Consider the following 14,005-nt stretch of genomic DNA (forward strand, 5'->3'; position numbering starts at 1 on the left):
GGTAATCAACCTGCACTATAATAACTGCCAAATAATAAATCTCACAGAAGTCATGGAGCTTACTTTTGGGCAATCACTGTGAAGTTTGGGCTGCAAATGTGCTTGTAGTGGAATAAAATCAATGGTACCGGCAGCTGAATCCTGAGCTGCCTGGTGTGCGGGGGTGCAGTACTGCTGAAAATAGCTGCTGCTGCATCCAGTGTGCTACAGGTAGCCACTGCTTCCTCCTCGGGAAAAGGGGACTTTCGTCCCCTTCCCCCAGGTAAAGTGCATAGCCCTGCTATGGGGCTACTCAATTCTATGTTGACCTGAAGGTCGGTAGAATTCAGAGCCTCTGTGTCAGGCAGCCAGCGCAACACGGAGGCTCTGGATCCAGTGCAACGAACCTCCACCAGTTCCGCCCCACTCCCTCCCCCGGAACGCCTCCTCCCCGTCTCCCCCAAGCCCCCACCTACCTCCCCACTGCTCAGCAGTCCGCGTGATCACCAAGTAGCAAGGCTGCAGTGTTCTGCTGTCGCTAGCCCAGTGCCAGCCAGTGCTGGGCTAGCACCAGCAGAACACCAGTGCAAAGGCCCACAAATGTGCCTTACAGCACATTTGCAACAGTGAGCACCTGCAGTGAGCTGGCACACACTCAATAGAATTGGGCCCTGAGTACTCTGTGGAGTGCTTTAATGCTGCCACTCTAAATAAACATATTTAGTATTAAGATGTATACACCACTTTTCAAGAGTAGTTCACAAAGCAGTTTACATAGTAATAAATAGCTCCTTGAACCCAAAGGGCTCACAATCTAAAATAAATACAGAAGAAACACCAGCAAGGACCACCAGAAAAGACGCTGTGCTGGGGTGAAGAGGGATGGTTGCTCTCCCCCTGCTAAATATATAAGAGGATACCACTTTGAAAGGTACCCCTTTGCCCAGTTATAGCAAAGCTGGAAGTATTCATTACTTGAGAATAAGTTCTAACGAAATCAATATTCACTTCTGAGTGAATGTGTATAGAGCAGTGGCTCTCACACATTTAGCACTGGGACCCACTTTTTAGAATGTCAGGACCCACCCGAAGCTATGTCATGACTCGAAGTGACATCATCAAGCAGGAAAATTTTTAGCAATTCTAGGCTGCAATCCTACCCACACTTACCCAGGAGTAAGTCCCATTGACTATCATTGTTAAAAGAATACACATAGTAGCTTGTTAAAATTACAGGTCTGTAACATTTCCCCAAATGCAGTCACATACCATGGCAGCATCAAGTCTACTATATTAAAAATAAAATATTGAAATGAATGGGTTAAATGGGCTTGCGACCCACCTAGTGGGTCCCAACCCACAGTTTTAGAAACACTGGTACAGGATTAATGTCTCTGGGATTGGTGTGCTATACATTTCAGTGTGATGAAGGCTGCTGTATTAAACACATTCATTAGGAGCAGGTGCCCTTGGGCACACTGGAACTTACTTTAGAGTAAACATGCTCAGAAGTGCACTGTTAGGCATGCCTACCATTCTGCAGTTGATACGGTTCGGTTCAGGCCAGTGAGTCAGTTTAGGCATGGTCAAGGGCAGATTCTCGCCCAAGGTGACCAGATGTCATAACCGCAAAAGAGGACAAGGCACCCAAAATGTAGGACATCCAATAAAAATGTAGGGCATGGCAAAATAAAAGCAAAAAACACTCGTGGTTAATTTTAACATTATACTGTATTACTTATTATGGTATTACATTTAAAACTATATTACATATAATTTATTGCATATAATTTGTTAATTCCAAGAAGGCTCTGTGCTACCTGCTCATGGGGAAAAGGAGGACATTTAAGTTTTTTCCAGGACACGAGGCTAAAAAAGAGAACATGTCCTGGAAAAAGAGGATATCTGGTCACCCTTCTCTCGTCCCTGTCCCACCTCTTAGTCAAAGATGACCTACAGTTTTGAAACTTCCCTCCAATGCCCAGAGGAGATTTTCTCTAAAGTTAGAGGGTTTAGGGCAAACGGGATGAACTGTGTGTAGTTGCCCCCATAAAGGAAAGGCTGGAGAAGGGCTGAAGGTCAGGCACAGAGACTTCAGGAAATCCGCAGAGAGGGAACTGGGTCTTCCTCCAAGGGGTGGTGGGCGTCACAGGGTTTGCATTCCTACTCCAGCTGCTCCCTGGAAGAGGAGGCAGGCTTGCAGCTCCCCTCTCCAGCTGTGCTTCATCTCTGGTTGGCAGCGAGGCTTTTAAGCTTCACCCTTGGTAGGCAACAGAGACGTTTGGCATATATCGCCTGGGGGGTTGTCCCTCACCTCCTCCCCAGCAGAAAGGTGGGGCTGATGTAGAGCTGTAGGCTACATGGAGGGCAGCAGGGATTCCTTACCCCTCCTCCTAGTTCCTAGGATTGGATCCTGTACTCCTAAACCAACCATTTTCAACCACTTTGCCATGACACACTGGTGTGCCGTGAATGGTCTGCAGGTGCACCATGTGAGTTTTTGGGAGGATCATTTATTAATAGGGTCATTGGGAGATGTGAGCCCTCCCATCAGCAGCATGGTGTGCCTTGTCAGTAGTCAAAACCGGAGGGTGTACCTTGACCATTTTAGTATTGTCAGTGTGCCCTGAGATGAAAAAAAGTTGAAAATCACTAATAAAATAGTACAGTACAAGAATGATAAAATGTCATTATGATGGGTTGCCTCCAGTGTTTGGAACTGAGCAGGGGTTATTCCTCCGCTGAAAATCCTTGCAGTACTTGTAGCTTATGGAGTTTGTTTTGCAGAACTCACTGGATGCTACTGTGAACTGAACCTGTTGCCATCTTTTACATTGGGGCAGTGTGACCGTTTGCCCTCAGCTGTAGTGGAAGGACGCTTTCGGAAGGTCCCATTTTTGGAGCAACTATGTCCTTGTGGGGCAAACCAACCAGAAACTACCAGTTATGTTTTGCTGGATTGCATTTTTTATAAGGATATACAGTTATCTCCTATCTCCCCACTGTTAGAAGAGCTCACCTAATGCCCAGGTCAAGATTATGCTCATTCTCTTCTATCAGATGCAAATCCAGAGGTACCACGAAGGGTGGCTAAATTCTTAGCCACTGCAGTTAGCAACAGGAGGAAGAGAGTGGATTGTGGCCTTCCAGGTTGCTCATAGAGGAGTATTTATATTCTGAATAAGTTTTTAATTCAATATGGACTAGAAGACTTTCAGAAGTGTCTTTCTCAGTTACTGTACTCAGTTCAATCCACAATACCTAGACCAAACTTACTCTTATCTGGACTTAGATCTATTCATCTGTTAGTATTTTATGTTGTCAAGAGCCTATATTAAGATGCTCTGATGGGTTGTATGTATGTTCAGTTGTATACTATGAATGTATTGTTATGTATTGTTATTTTTATGCTGGTCGGTGACCATAATAAAACTGAACTGAACTATTGCTATCTGCATAGCCCACGTCCACAGGTTTGCATAGCCATACCCTGCGTTCTGTTTCTTGGTGAGATTTGTGCTTTTAAGTCCCATTGATTTCTGTTGATGCCTTCTGTACAGTAACAACACAACCATGTTCACACACATATACACACACTGGACTTCCAAGAGATTTATTGTGTGATTGTGCTCTTTGTGTGGTTGTGAGATTTATTGTGTGGTTTTGCTCAAAGCTTTCCTGGGAAAAATTTATTTCTTAAAACATTAAAAAAAGCTGTACCTGATCTGTTTACATGTTCTCCATTTGATGGCACTATCATTTTTTTTTAAAAAAAAGACACTGTAGTCTAGCTGGAATAGGTTTCACAAGAATCTGGCTCATACCTTATCAGACCAAAAGAGGAGACACAAACAACGGGGTGGTGTAGGAGAGCCAGGGTGGTATCGCGGTTTGGGAGGTGGACTCAGACCTGGAAGATCGAAATTCAAATCCCCCCTCAGCCATGAAGCTTCCTGGGTGACCTTGGGCCAGTCACTTTCTCTCAGTCTCACCTACCTCACAGGGTTGTTGTGAGGGAAAAAAAGAGGGGAGCAACCTCATACACTGTCCTGAGCTCTTTGGAGGAAGGGTGGTATAAAAATGTGATAAATAAATAAACACTGAGGCTCCCAGTTAATCTTTGCAGATTCCACCTCCCATTCACTGATGAGCCAGCACATAATATAATAATAATATACAGTATTTATATACCGCCTTTCTTGGTCTTTATTCAAGACTTTATTCAAGGCGGTTTACATAGGCAGGCTTATTATATCCACGCAGGGATTTTTACAAATTGAAAGAAGATTCTTTCTTTCAAGAACCACTACATTCAAGGTGTTACACTCCGATCTGGTTTCACATTCTGGCCTCCATCCTCCCACGCTCCGAGCAGATGGACCAGCTCAGCTGCAGCTTGTCAGCTGCTTCAAGGTCGCACGGTGCCGGTGGCCTCGAACTGGCGACCTTGTGGATGTTATCTTCAGGCAAATGGAGGCTCTACCTCCATACTGCTACCACTGGCTTTTGTCTGCCACTAATAAGTCAGGGTAGAGGGAGGCCGTACATAGCTTTGTAGTTCTGCCTTAAAAGTTTGCTTTTCTTAGAAACCATGAGACTTTGTTATCATGGAGACACCACAAGATGGCACCAGACGCTAGAAGAATCACCTTGCAATTCTTGTACACTGTATTAATTACAAAAACCAATAGCAACTGCTAAGAAGTATGTATTTATTTATTACTTTTGCATTCCACCTTTCCTCCAAGGAGCTCAGGGTGGCGCATGTGGTCTCACCTCTCCTAAGTTTGAATCTAAGAGCCCTTGATCCAAGTCCAACACTTTATTGACCACACCACACTCGTTCTCAAACTAACTTGCCTTTCATTCCTCACATTTTTCTATTGTGCATGATATCAATATGACATTTCCTGTCATATTGAATCAGGCCTTGTGCTTTCCTGACAACACACATTTCTATGTACAGTGTTCAGACAAGAATATGTGAGTAAAATATACGCAAGCACTTATTTTAGAGTGGATAATGGTAGCACAGAAGGCTGAGTAAAGCTACCCTGAGAACTCTCCTGGACTGAAAGGCAGGATATAAATTTATTAAATAATTTTTTTTTCAGTTGGTGTTAGGCCTCAGCATCAGGTGCCTGCCAATCAGATTCCAGGATTTGGGGAAAGCTGGTCATCAGCCCAAGTGGTCCAAAGCAGGCAAAGTCAAAAGTTAAAAGTACCAATAACAGACAAGGAGGCAGCATTTGGGCAGTGTTCTCATAAAAGTGAGAGTTTTATGTTTAAAAGTTGCTCAAACCCGAAGATTGTGATCTGATCTTAAGCTTTAATGGGGCTGGGATTGGCCCTTGGGGATCAGATGAGTGAATGTTCAAGCAGGCTGGCACTGTATTCTAGAGAGCACTTTCAAAGCCAGTCTTTCAATCAAAAACAATCTAAGAAGCAGGAAGAAAGGTGCCAGAGCTGCACTGGAAGGAAGCCCAACCCAGCTCAAGACCCTCTCCCTGATCCCTTATAGTGGATTTATTGTTACTTTGTAGCTGTACCCATAATCCAGTGATTGAAACAGAATTTACTTCCAGGCAATTCTAGTGATTATTACTACCTCTTACATGGCAAACCTATAGTTTCATACAGATGGACAAAGTTCTAAACATACCATATCCTCCCAAGGGCAAATGGTGAAAATGGTCACAAATGGTCAAAAGGTCTCTTCATACCCCACATGGGTGCTACAGATAACCAGCTCCTGTGGTTGGATGCTTACCTGAAGCATATTTGGAGGCAATGAGGGAGAGGCTGTTCTCAGTGGTACCATCACAGCCCTGGAACACTGTCCTGACAGAATGCCCCCTCCCTACTGTCATTCCAATGATGCTTGAAGACCTACTTATTTTGACACTTATTTCTTCCCTAGTTGTGAATGAATGAATGAATAAACCTTTATTAGGCATAGATCCCTAGTTGTGTTTTTGGCAGATTTCTCCTCTTTCATTCTAAAACTGGATTTTGTTATGGACCCTTTTTGAAATATGATTTCATTGTTAAATTCTGTATAGCCATGCAGGGATATAGGTAGGATTGGGTTGCTCTGAAAATCAGGGAAGTAACACTCTAGGAGAAGGTGTTTAACCCTTTCCCCAATCTAAATGCCATCCCCCTTTCCCCCACCGCACAGCTTTTAGCTCTAAGAGGTGGAAAAAACAATTCCATACACTTCAAAATCATGCATATAAGAAAGAGATATTTTTTCAAAACATTGAATTATACAGTATTGCTATTTAGACTTTGTTTTTTATTCATTTTATGAGTACAGTAGAAACCTATGAAAATTTGTTCACAATTGAAAGCAAAGCTTTTAAAAAAATATTGTGACAATTGGAATTAGAACCATGGTGACAATAAAAAGTGCCAACACCCTCTACCTCCTGTGATTTTGCCCCATGTTATGCCCCCATAAGTTACACTCAGGATCATATTATGTGCTTATCATAATGTATAGTTTGGTGTTCCCCGGGGATAAGAATAGGCCCTCAGTTTGGCTGTACTTGTCATAAGAGGCAACTAAACAGCCACCGGGTAGATGGGGCTCGTCAGCCTGGGAAGGCAGCTCATCTGAGAGAAGGAAAACTCTGATCCCAAACCTCCACTGCCTTGTGGCTACATCCAGTTATGGAAAAGGCTTCAGGAGTCAACCTCGAGGCAAAATCTGAAGCCGGAGTCCCTGAGGCAGTTCATGGCTGAACACAGTCACGTTCTGGCAACTCCTGCGACGCCACTGGAACCAACCGTATTGGCCTCTGCCTTTCCATTGGACCATTTCAGCGACGTGGAGAGGGGGGATTTGCTGCATGGGTAACAGCCTATCCTCCATACCTACTTTACCCAGGCTTCGCACACTGGAGAGGACACTCTGTTCCAGAACCACCATTCAGAGCGTGACACCATAGTCTTCCGAGACTGAAGGATGCCAACAAAGTTTGGTATGCTGTCCTATTACCTGTTAGTTGTAAACTGCCTGAGCACACCACAATTTTCTCATTTACATTTTGGGAAAATGTCTACTCAGTGTAACATATTGTACAAAACTTGAATGTACCATTGCAAATAATTCCCATTTTACAACATAAGTCTATGGCTATATACTCAGATGTAGGCTCTGTTGAATGAAATGGAGCTTACATCCCAGGTAAGTGTGCACAGAACTGCAGTTTTAATTAATAAATATGAATGAACATGCACATTATTTATGTGTTTGTTTATTTATGTGTTTACTTATTTTAGAGTACTTCTACTGTCTATTGAACAAGAGGAGCACAAGGCATCTTACAACATCTAAAAACATTTTAAAATAATATTATTGTTTTATAGCAATATAAAACAGGAAATCAATCAAAACTACAAGAAATAGAACAGCAGTGTATCCAGGGGCAGTGTTGCCTGGGGCGGTGACGGTGTGACATCACATGATGCTTTGACATCACTTCCAGGTTTGGAGGAGGTCAGCAGTGACTTCACAATGTGGCAGCCACCTCCTTTCCTTCTATAGCAACTTCCCAGCCAGTTTGCAGCGGCTCTTGAAAGCCAAGAGTCAGCCAGGAAGCTGCTGTTCAGTGACGCCTGTCTACCTTCAAGTGGCACCCAGGGCATATGTCCTACTTGCCACAGCCTAAATATTCCACCGGAACAGTAGGAAGAGAAAAGCAAAAAAAACCAAACTCAAAATGTCACAGCATAAGAGAAAAGATGGAATAAAATAAAAGACTCAAGTCAGGATGTTTACATGTTGAATGTACGTGTTGAATGTTTAGATGTTCCTCCTTTATAAATATACAGTTTATTCAGTTTTGTAGTACTAAATATGACCAGTTTGAGTTGGGATTTAAAATCCTGGTCATCCAAAATCTGCTTCATAGCAGAAAAGTCTTCTGAGAACCAAAAAAAGAAAAAAAACATTATATGTATATTCTGTAACAGTAGCATTCCCAGAGGAGGAGGGCAAAGCACTACGACCCAATCCTGGGCTCAGTGTGTCGGCTCACCACCGGCACGCACTGTCACAAACATGCCATTAGGCACGTTTGCGGGTCCTGCCACCAGGAGAGCAACAATGGTAGCCCAGCGCTGGCTGGTGCCAAGCTACGGCCGGGTAGGTGCCCAACCTCCACCACTTGGTGGTCATGTGGACTGCCGAGCAGTGGAGAGGTAAGCAGGGGCATGGGGGGAAGCAGGTGGGAGGCGTTCTGGGGAGGGGGGATGCAGGCGGAGGACGGGGGGAGGGAGAGGAGGGAGGGAGGCGGGAGCAAAGCTCCACCAGATCCAAAGCCTCCGCGTCAGGCTCACCACCTGACATGGAGGCACTTGATTCACAGCTGACCTTTTGGTTCACGGTGAATCGAGTAGCCCCATTGTGGGGTTACCCCGGGCAAGGGGAAGAAAATCCCCTTCTCCCGAGGAGCCACTGGCAGCCGCCCAAAGCATGTAGGATGTGATGGCAGCCATTTTTGGTGCCACCACAGCCATGTGCCGGGCAGCTCAGGATTGGGCTGCAAAACTCTAGCTGCTGGGATGGGCTCTGATGGAGAGGGGGGGAGGAGAAGCTTTCAGAGTGCGTTGAGGCACCCTGCAAAACATAGTGCTTTGCCCCACTGCACACAATGGCACTTGCTTCTGAGCAGGCAAGCCTAGGCTTGTGCTGGGAGTCCATTTCCTTTGGCAGTTCCTAGTGACCCTCCTGCTGCTGCCTGGAGGGGCTGGCAAGACACGGCACAGTCTGGCATCGCACCGCTCCTGCATGACTCAGCCACTCTTGACTGCAGGAGCCAGGCAGATTCACCGGCTATTACAGGTGACACCCGTACCGTCACAAGGGCTCGCTCGCCCGCCCGCCCACTGAGGGAAACCTCCTCTGAGAGGCACCACCCAGAGGAGGGACAAGGAGGTCCTTCTCTCCCCCACACCCCGCCCCACCCCACAGTGCCCAGTGCAACTGGGCAGGAGTGCATGTCGCCCCCCAGGCTTACAGCCATATCCTATCCACACTTTCCTGGGAGTAAGCCCCATTGACTCTAATGGGACTTACTTCTGAGTAGACAAGCATAGGCTTGAGCTATCAGTCCTTGATGGCCCTTCCCTTTGGACCTCCTGCGGCCGGCCAGAAGGACTGCTCAGTGTAGGCTGTCAGTGTAGGCTGTCTCCTGCAAGTCCAGCTTGCAGGAGAACCTGGACTTTTGAGTCTCCCCAGAGGAGGCCTGTGGGGACAGAGGCAGTGCTCTGGTGACAGTCAGAGTTGGAAGGAACCCACAAGGTCATCTAGTCCAGCCTTGTGCCCTCATCTTTGGAGTCTGCATCATAATCAGAACATTTCATCTCACCTTCCACACTCTGCCTGATCGCTCAGGGGTAGGGAGTCATGCTGAACCCTGAGCCATCAGGCAGAGTGCTTTAATTTTCAAAACAAGTGGGTAGGTGGACAGGAAAATGACTTATCTTTTTACACGGCCAGTGCAGTTTTCCATTTCAGTTGTTGCTACACTTGCAAAGCAGATAGAATACCTACACTAGCTAGAATCAGTAGCATAGCTAGAGGGGGTGCAAAGCACTACTTTTGCATTGTATTGCAACTCACCCTGGCGTGCAAATGGCCCCCCTCACCTTTGGAGCCATTCTGGGCCACTAGAGCAGGGGTCTCCAAACTTTTTGGCCAGAGGGCCACATCAAATATCTGGCATGGTGTTGAGGGCCAGGAAAAAATTTAAATATAAAATTTACATAAACAAATTAGAGCTGGAACTTAGATGAATGAATAACTGAATGAATGGGCTCATTCATTCAACCTCTCTGGCCCTCAGAATGCCCTCCAGACATAACCAGAGCACAACTCTTGTGTTTGGTTGAGTGGGCTAGAGGCTTTCAGGGGACAGGCTGAAAGCTGGCTAGAGGCTGGCCGTGGGCCGGATAGAGGCTCGCCACGAGCTGCATCTGGCCCCCAGGCTGGGGTTTGGAGACCCCTGGACTGTAGACAATATTGAATGAAATGAATGGATGGTCTGGCTCATATAAAGCACTTTCTCAAGTTCCTATCCTTATGTAGCCTTCTAATTTCTTCACAGCAGCTTAAAAAACATACTAGGACTCCCCCTTCCCACTCAGCAATACAAATGTTTCTGAACATTCTGTGCCATCACAGCAGTTCATCCAATAGCAGAGGATTTCAAGAAGTAGGCCACAGGTATAGGCTGGCTTCTAGTGTATGATTATAATGTATTCCAATGGGCAGATTTGGACTTTTAGCCAAGGCAAACATTCCTTTCAGTCTTTTCAATCATTTCCCATCTGATACCGTCATAACCAATTAACCTATTTTTAACTAATGGAATCATAGCCACTTCCCCTTCACTTTGAGCCTCAAGAAAAAAAAAAACCGGCCTCACTTTGTTAAAACTGGAATGTCAGATAACAACACCAGGTAGAGAGAATGTCACGAATGAAAATAAAAATCCCCATGGAAAGCTCATTAGTTAGACCAGGGGTGTCCAAAGTTTTTGGCAGGAGGGCCACATCATCTCTCTGACACTGTGTCGGGGGCCGGGAAAAAAATAATTAATTTACATTTAAAATTTGAATAAATTTACATATGTTTACATAAATTAATATATTAAAGATGAACTTATATGAATTAATGAAGGTCTTGCAATAGCTCAAGGCCTATAAAAGGCCTTGCACAAAGCAAGGCTGGCCTTTCCTTTGCTGCTGCTACTGCATCACAGACATGAAACCATAAGCAGTGGAGGGAGCCCTCATCCCACAGCTCACGTGAGTGGTCAAACAGTCACCCTCATGCTGAGAGCAGTTGCGTCGGGCCAGTGTGGGCTCCAACAAATCTCTGGAGGGCCAGAGACTCATTGGAGACTAAGGGCTCCCTGAGGGCCACACTGAGAGGCCTCAAGGGCCGCAAGTGGCCCCAGGGCCAGGGTTTGGGCACCCCTGAGTTAGACTAATGAGTTAGTATGACTCAAGTTAATATGTTTACATGTTGAATGTACATGTTGAATGTTTACATGTTCCTCCTTTATAAATATACAGTTTATTCCATTTTGTAGTAATAAATATGACCAGATTGAGTTGGGATTTAAAATCCTGGTCATCAAAAATCTGCTTAATACCAGAAAAATACCAGAGAACCTTAAATGCCACAGCAAAAACAACAACAACAAAAAAAAAGCAGATTCTATGTATATTCTGTAACAGTAGCATTCCCAGAGGAGGGGGGCAAAACACTAAGGCACAATCCTGGGCTCGGTGCACTGACTCACCACCGGCATGCACTGTTGCAAACATGCCATAAGGCATATTTGCGGGCCCTACCACCAGGCGAGCAACAATGGTAGCCCAGCACTGGCTGGTGCCAAACTACCACCAGTCCACGCAGCGGTCATGTGGACTGCCGATCAGTGGAGAGGTAAGCGGGGGCATTGGGGGAGGCAGGAAGGAGGCGTTCTGGGGAGGGGGGATGCAGGCGGAGGACAGGGGGGAGAGAGAGAGAGGAGGGAGGGAGGGAGGCGGGACCAGTGGAGCAAAGCTCCACCAGATCCAAAGCCTCCGCGTCCTGCTCACCACCTGACATGGAGGCACTTGATTCACAGCTGACCTTTTGGTTCGTGGTGAATTGAGTAACCCCATTGTGGGGCTACTCCATTTACCCGAGGGAAGGGGATGAAAATCCCCTTCTCCCAAGGAGCCACAGGCAGCTGCCCAAAGTGCTTAGGATGCAGCTGCAGCCATTTTCGGCACCACTACAGCCGTGCGCCTCGGGCAGCTCAGGATTGGGCTGCAAGACTCACCCGCTGCAAGACTCTAGCTGCTGGGATTGTCTCTGATGGTTAGGGGGGGGAAGTGCTTTGCCCCCTTCTGGAAATGCTACTGTTCTGCAAAGAAATTTGCTCTGTATTTGTTATATTTTCTTCAAGCTCTGTAAGGATGCATAGTATGAATATTAAAATACACTTTAATTTTCTGCTTTCACCATCATTTTCGTTCTACCTGTGGTGCCCTTGCAAATGCAGAAACATCTCACCACCGTGACTGTAATATGAGATACAAGATTTTTTTTTTTTACAGTCCTGAGCATTGAAAATAGACTGACCTTTGGTAACAGCAGGACTGACCTTTTCTATGAAGTGAGTTAATATTTCATTGCACTTATAAGTAACTGTCCTGCTTATGTTACAGTAAAGTGGAGGCTGCAGCTTTTCAAGGCAAGGGATGCAAAACTTAGTGAGAAGTTAAGCAAGTTGCAATGGGGGAAAGGGAAGGAGATCAATATTTTATATTACATCATTCAGAACCAGGAACTTTACAGAGAGATATGTATTGCACAATATCCTGAGATGATAAGTCCTTTGACTTTTAGCAAATTTGTGGTGGCAAAAGCTTTACCACAGAGTTAGGAAAGCCCACTGGCATTAGGGGAGGGAGGGCAAAGCACTCAGTTTCCTCAGGCACCTGAGAGGAGGGACCGCTTTACACCAGCAGCCAGGCACCTGAAAAAACTTAGTGTTTTGCCCTCCCTTCCTTAATGGGAGTGGAGTGCCCTAAAACCACTTATTTCAGTGAACACAGTTATGTCTAACCAAGGGTGTAATCAACGGTAAATTTTGAATTGCAGGAGCTTGTCTTGACACACACACACATGTCCTATAGGCACATCCCACTAACACTATACAACAAAGGTATGTGCTTTAAATTTCCTTGTTAGAGTTTTTTCTTCTCCTGCCATTAATTTCTACTTTAAAACTTATACTTCATGTAAAAATCCAGCTCATTTTATCCCAAACTCTTGGAGTAGGCAGCAGTAGTTTAAAACAAATACTGGATATATAAATTGAAACAGTGAATTTTAAAAATACCCCCAATAAATATAAAAGGTATGTTAGTGCTTGCCTGTGCAACTTTATTCACACCTACTCGGTTCAGTAGAGAACAATGTACTCCCAGGTACATTTGCATAGGATTGTAGCCTTAATGAAACATAAGCTACAGACACATACATATACATGCACAGAGATGCGTGGAAACCCACTTTGCATGATTTCCAGCAGGGTGTAAAAAATATGTATTCGGCTTGCTGTTCATACCTACAGGTCTTTTGTTACTGTTTTTATAGTCTTAATTACACCTGTATCATTTTAATTGTTTTTAATGTTACTACTTAACATTAAACAGGCCTTGCTGAGGGAGAGTCAGCATGGCTTCTGTAAGGGTAAGTCTTGCCTCACGAACCTTATAGAATTCTTTGAAAAGGTCAACAGGCATGTGGATGCGGGAGAACCCGTGGACATTATATATCTGGACTTTCAGAAGGCGTTTGACATGGTCCCTCACCAAAGGCTACTGAAAGAACTCCACAATCAGGGAATTAGAGGACAGGTCCTCTCATGGATTGAGAACTGGTTGGAGGCCAGGAAGCAGAGAGTGGGTGTCAATGGGCAATTTTCACAATGGAGAGAGGTGAAAAGCGGTGTGCCCCAAGGATCTGTCCTGGGACCGGTGCTTTTCAACCTCTTCATAAATGACCTGGAGACAGGGTTGAGCAGTGAAGTGGCTAAGTTTGCAGACGACACCAAACTTTTCCGAGTGGTAAAGACCAGAAGTGATTGTGAGGAGCTCCAGAAGGATCTCTCCAGACTGGCAGAATGGGCAGCAAAATGGCAGATGCGCTTCAATGTCAGTAAGTGTAAAGTCATGCACATTGGGGCAAAAAATCAAAACTTTAGATATAGGCTGATGGGTTCTGAGCTGTCTGTGACAGATCAGGAGAAAGATCTTGGGGTGGTGGTGGACAGGTCGATGAAAGTGTCGACCCAATGTGTGGCGGCAGTGAAGAAGGCCAATTCTATGCTTGGGATCATTAGGAAGGGTATTGAGAACAAAACGGCTAGTATTATAATGCTGTTGTACAAATCTATGGTAAGGCCACACCTGGAGTATTGTGTCCAGTTCTGGTCGCCGCATCTCAAAAAAG

The sequence above is a fragment of the Tiliqua scincoides genome, chromosome 4, assembly GCF_035046505.1.
Source record: "Tiliqua scincoides isolate rTilSci1 chromosome 4, rTilSci1.hap2, whole genome shotgun sequence".
NCBI classification, from domain to species: domain Eukaryota; kingdom Metazoa; phylum Chordata; class Lepidosauria; order Squamata; family Scincidae; genus Tiliqua; species Tiliqua scincoides.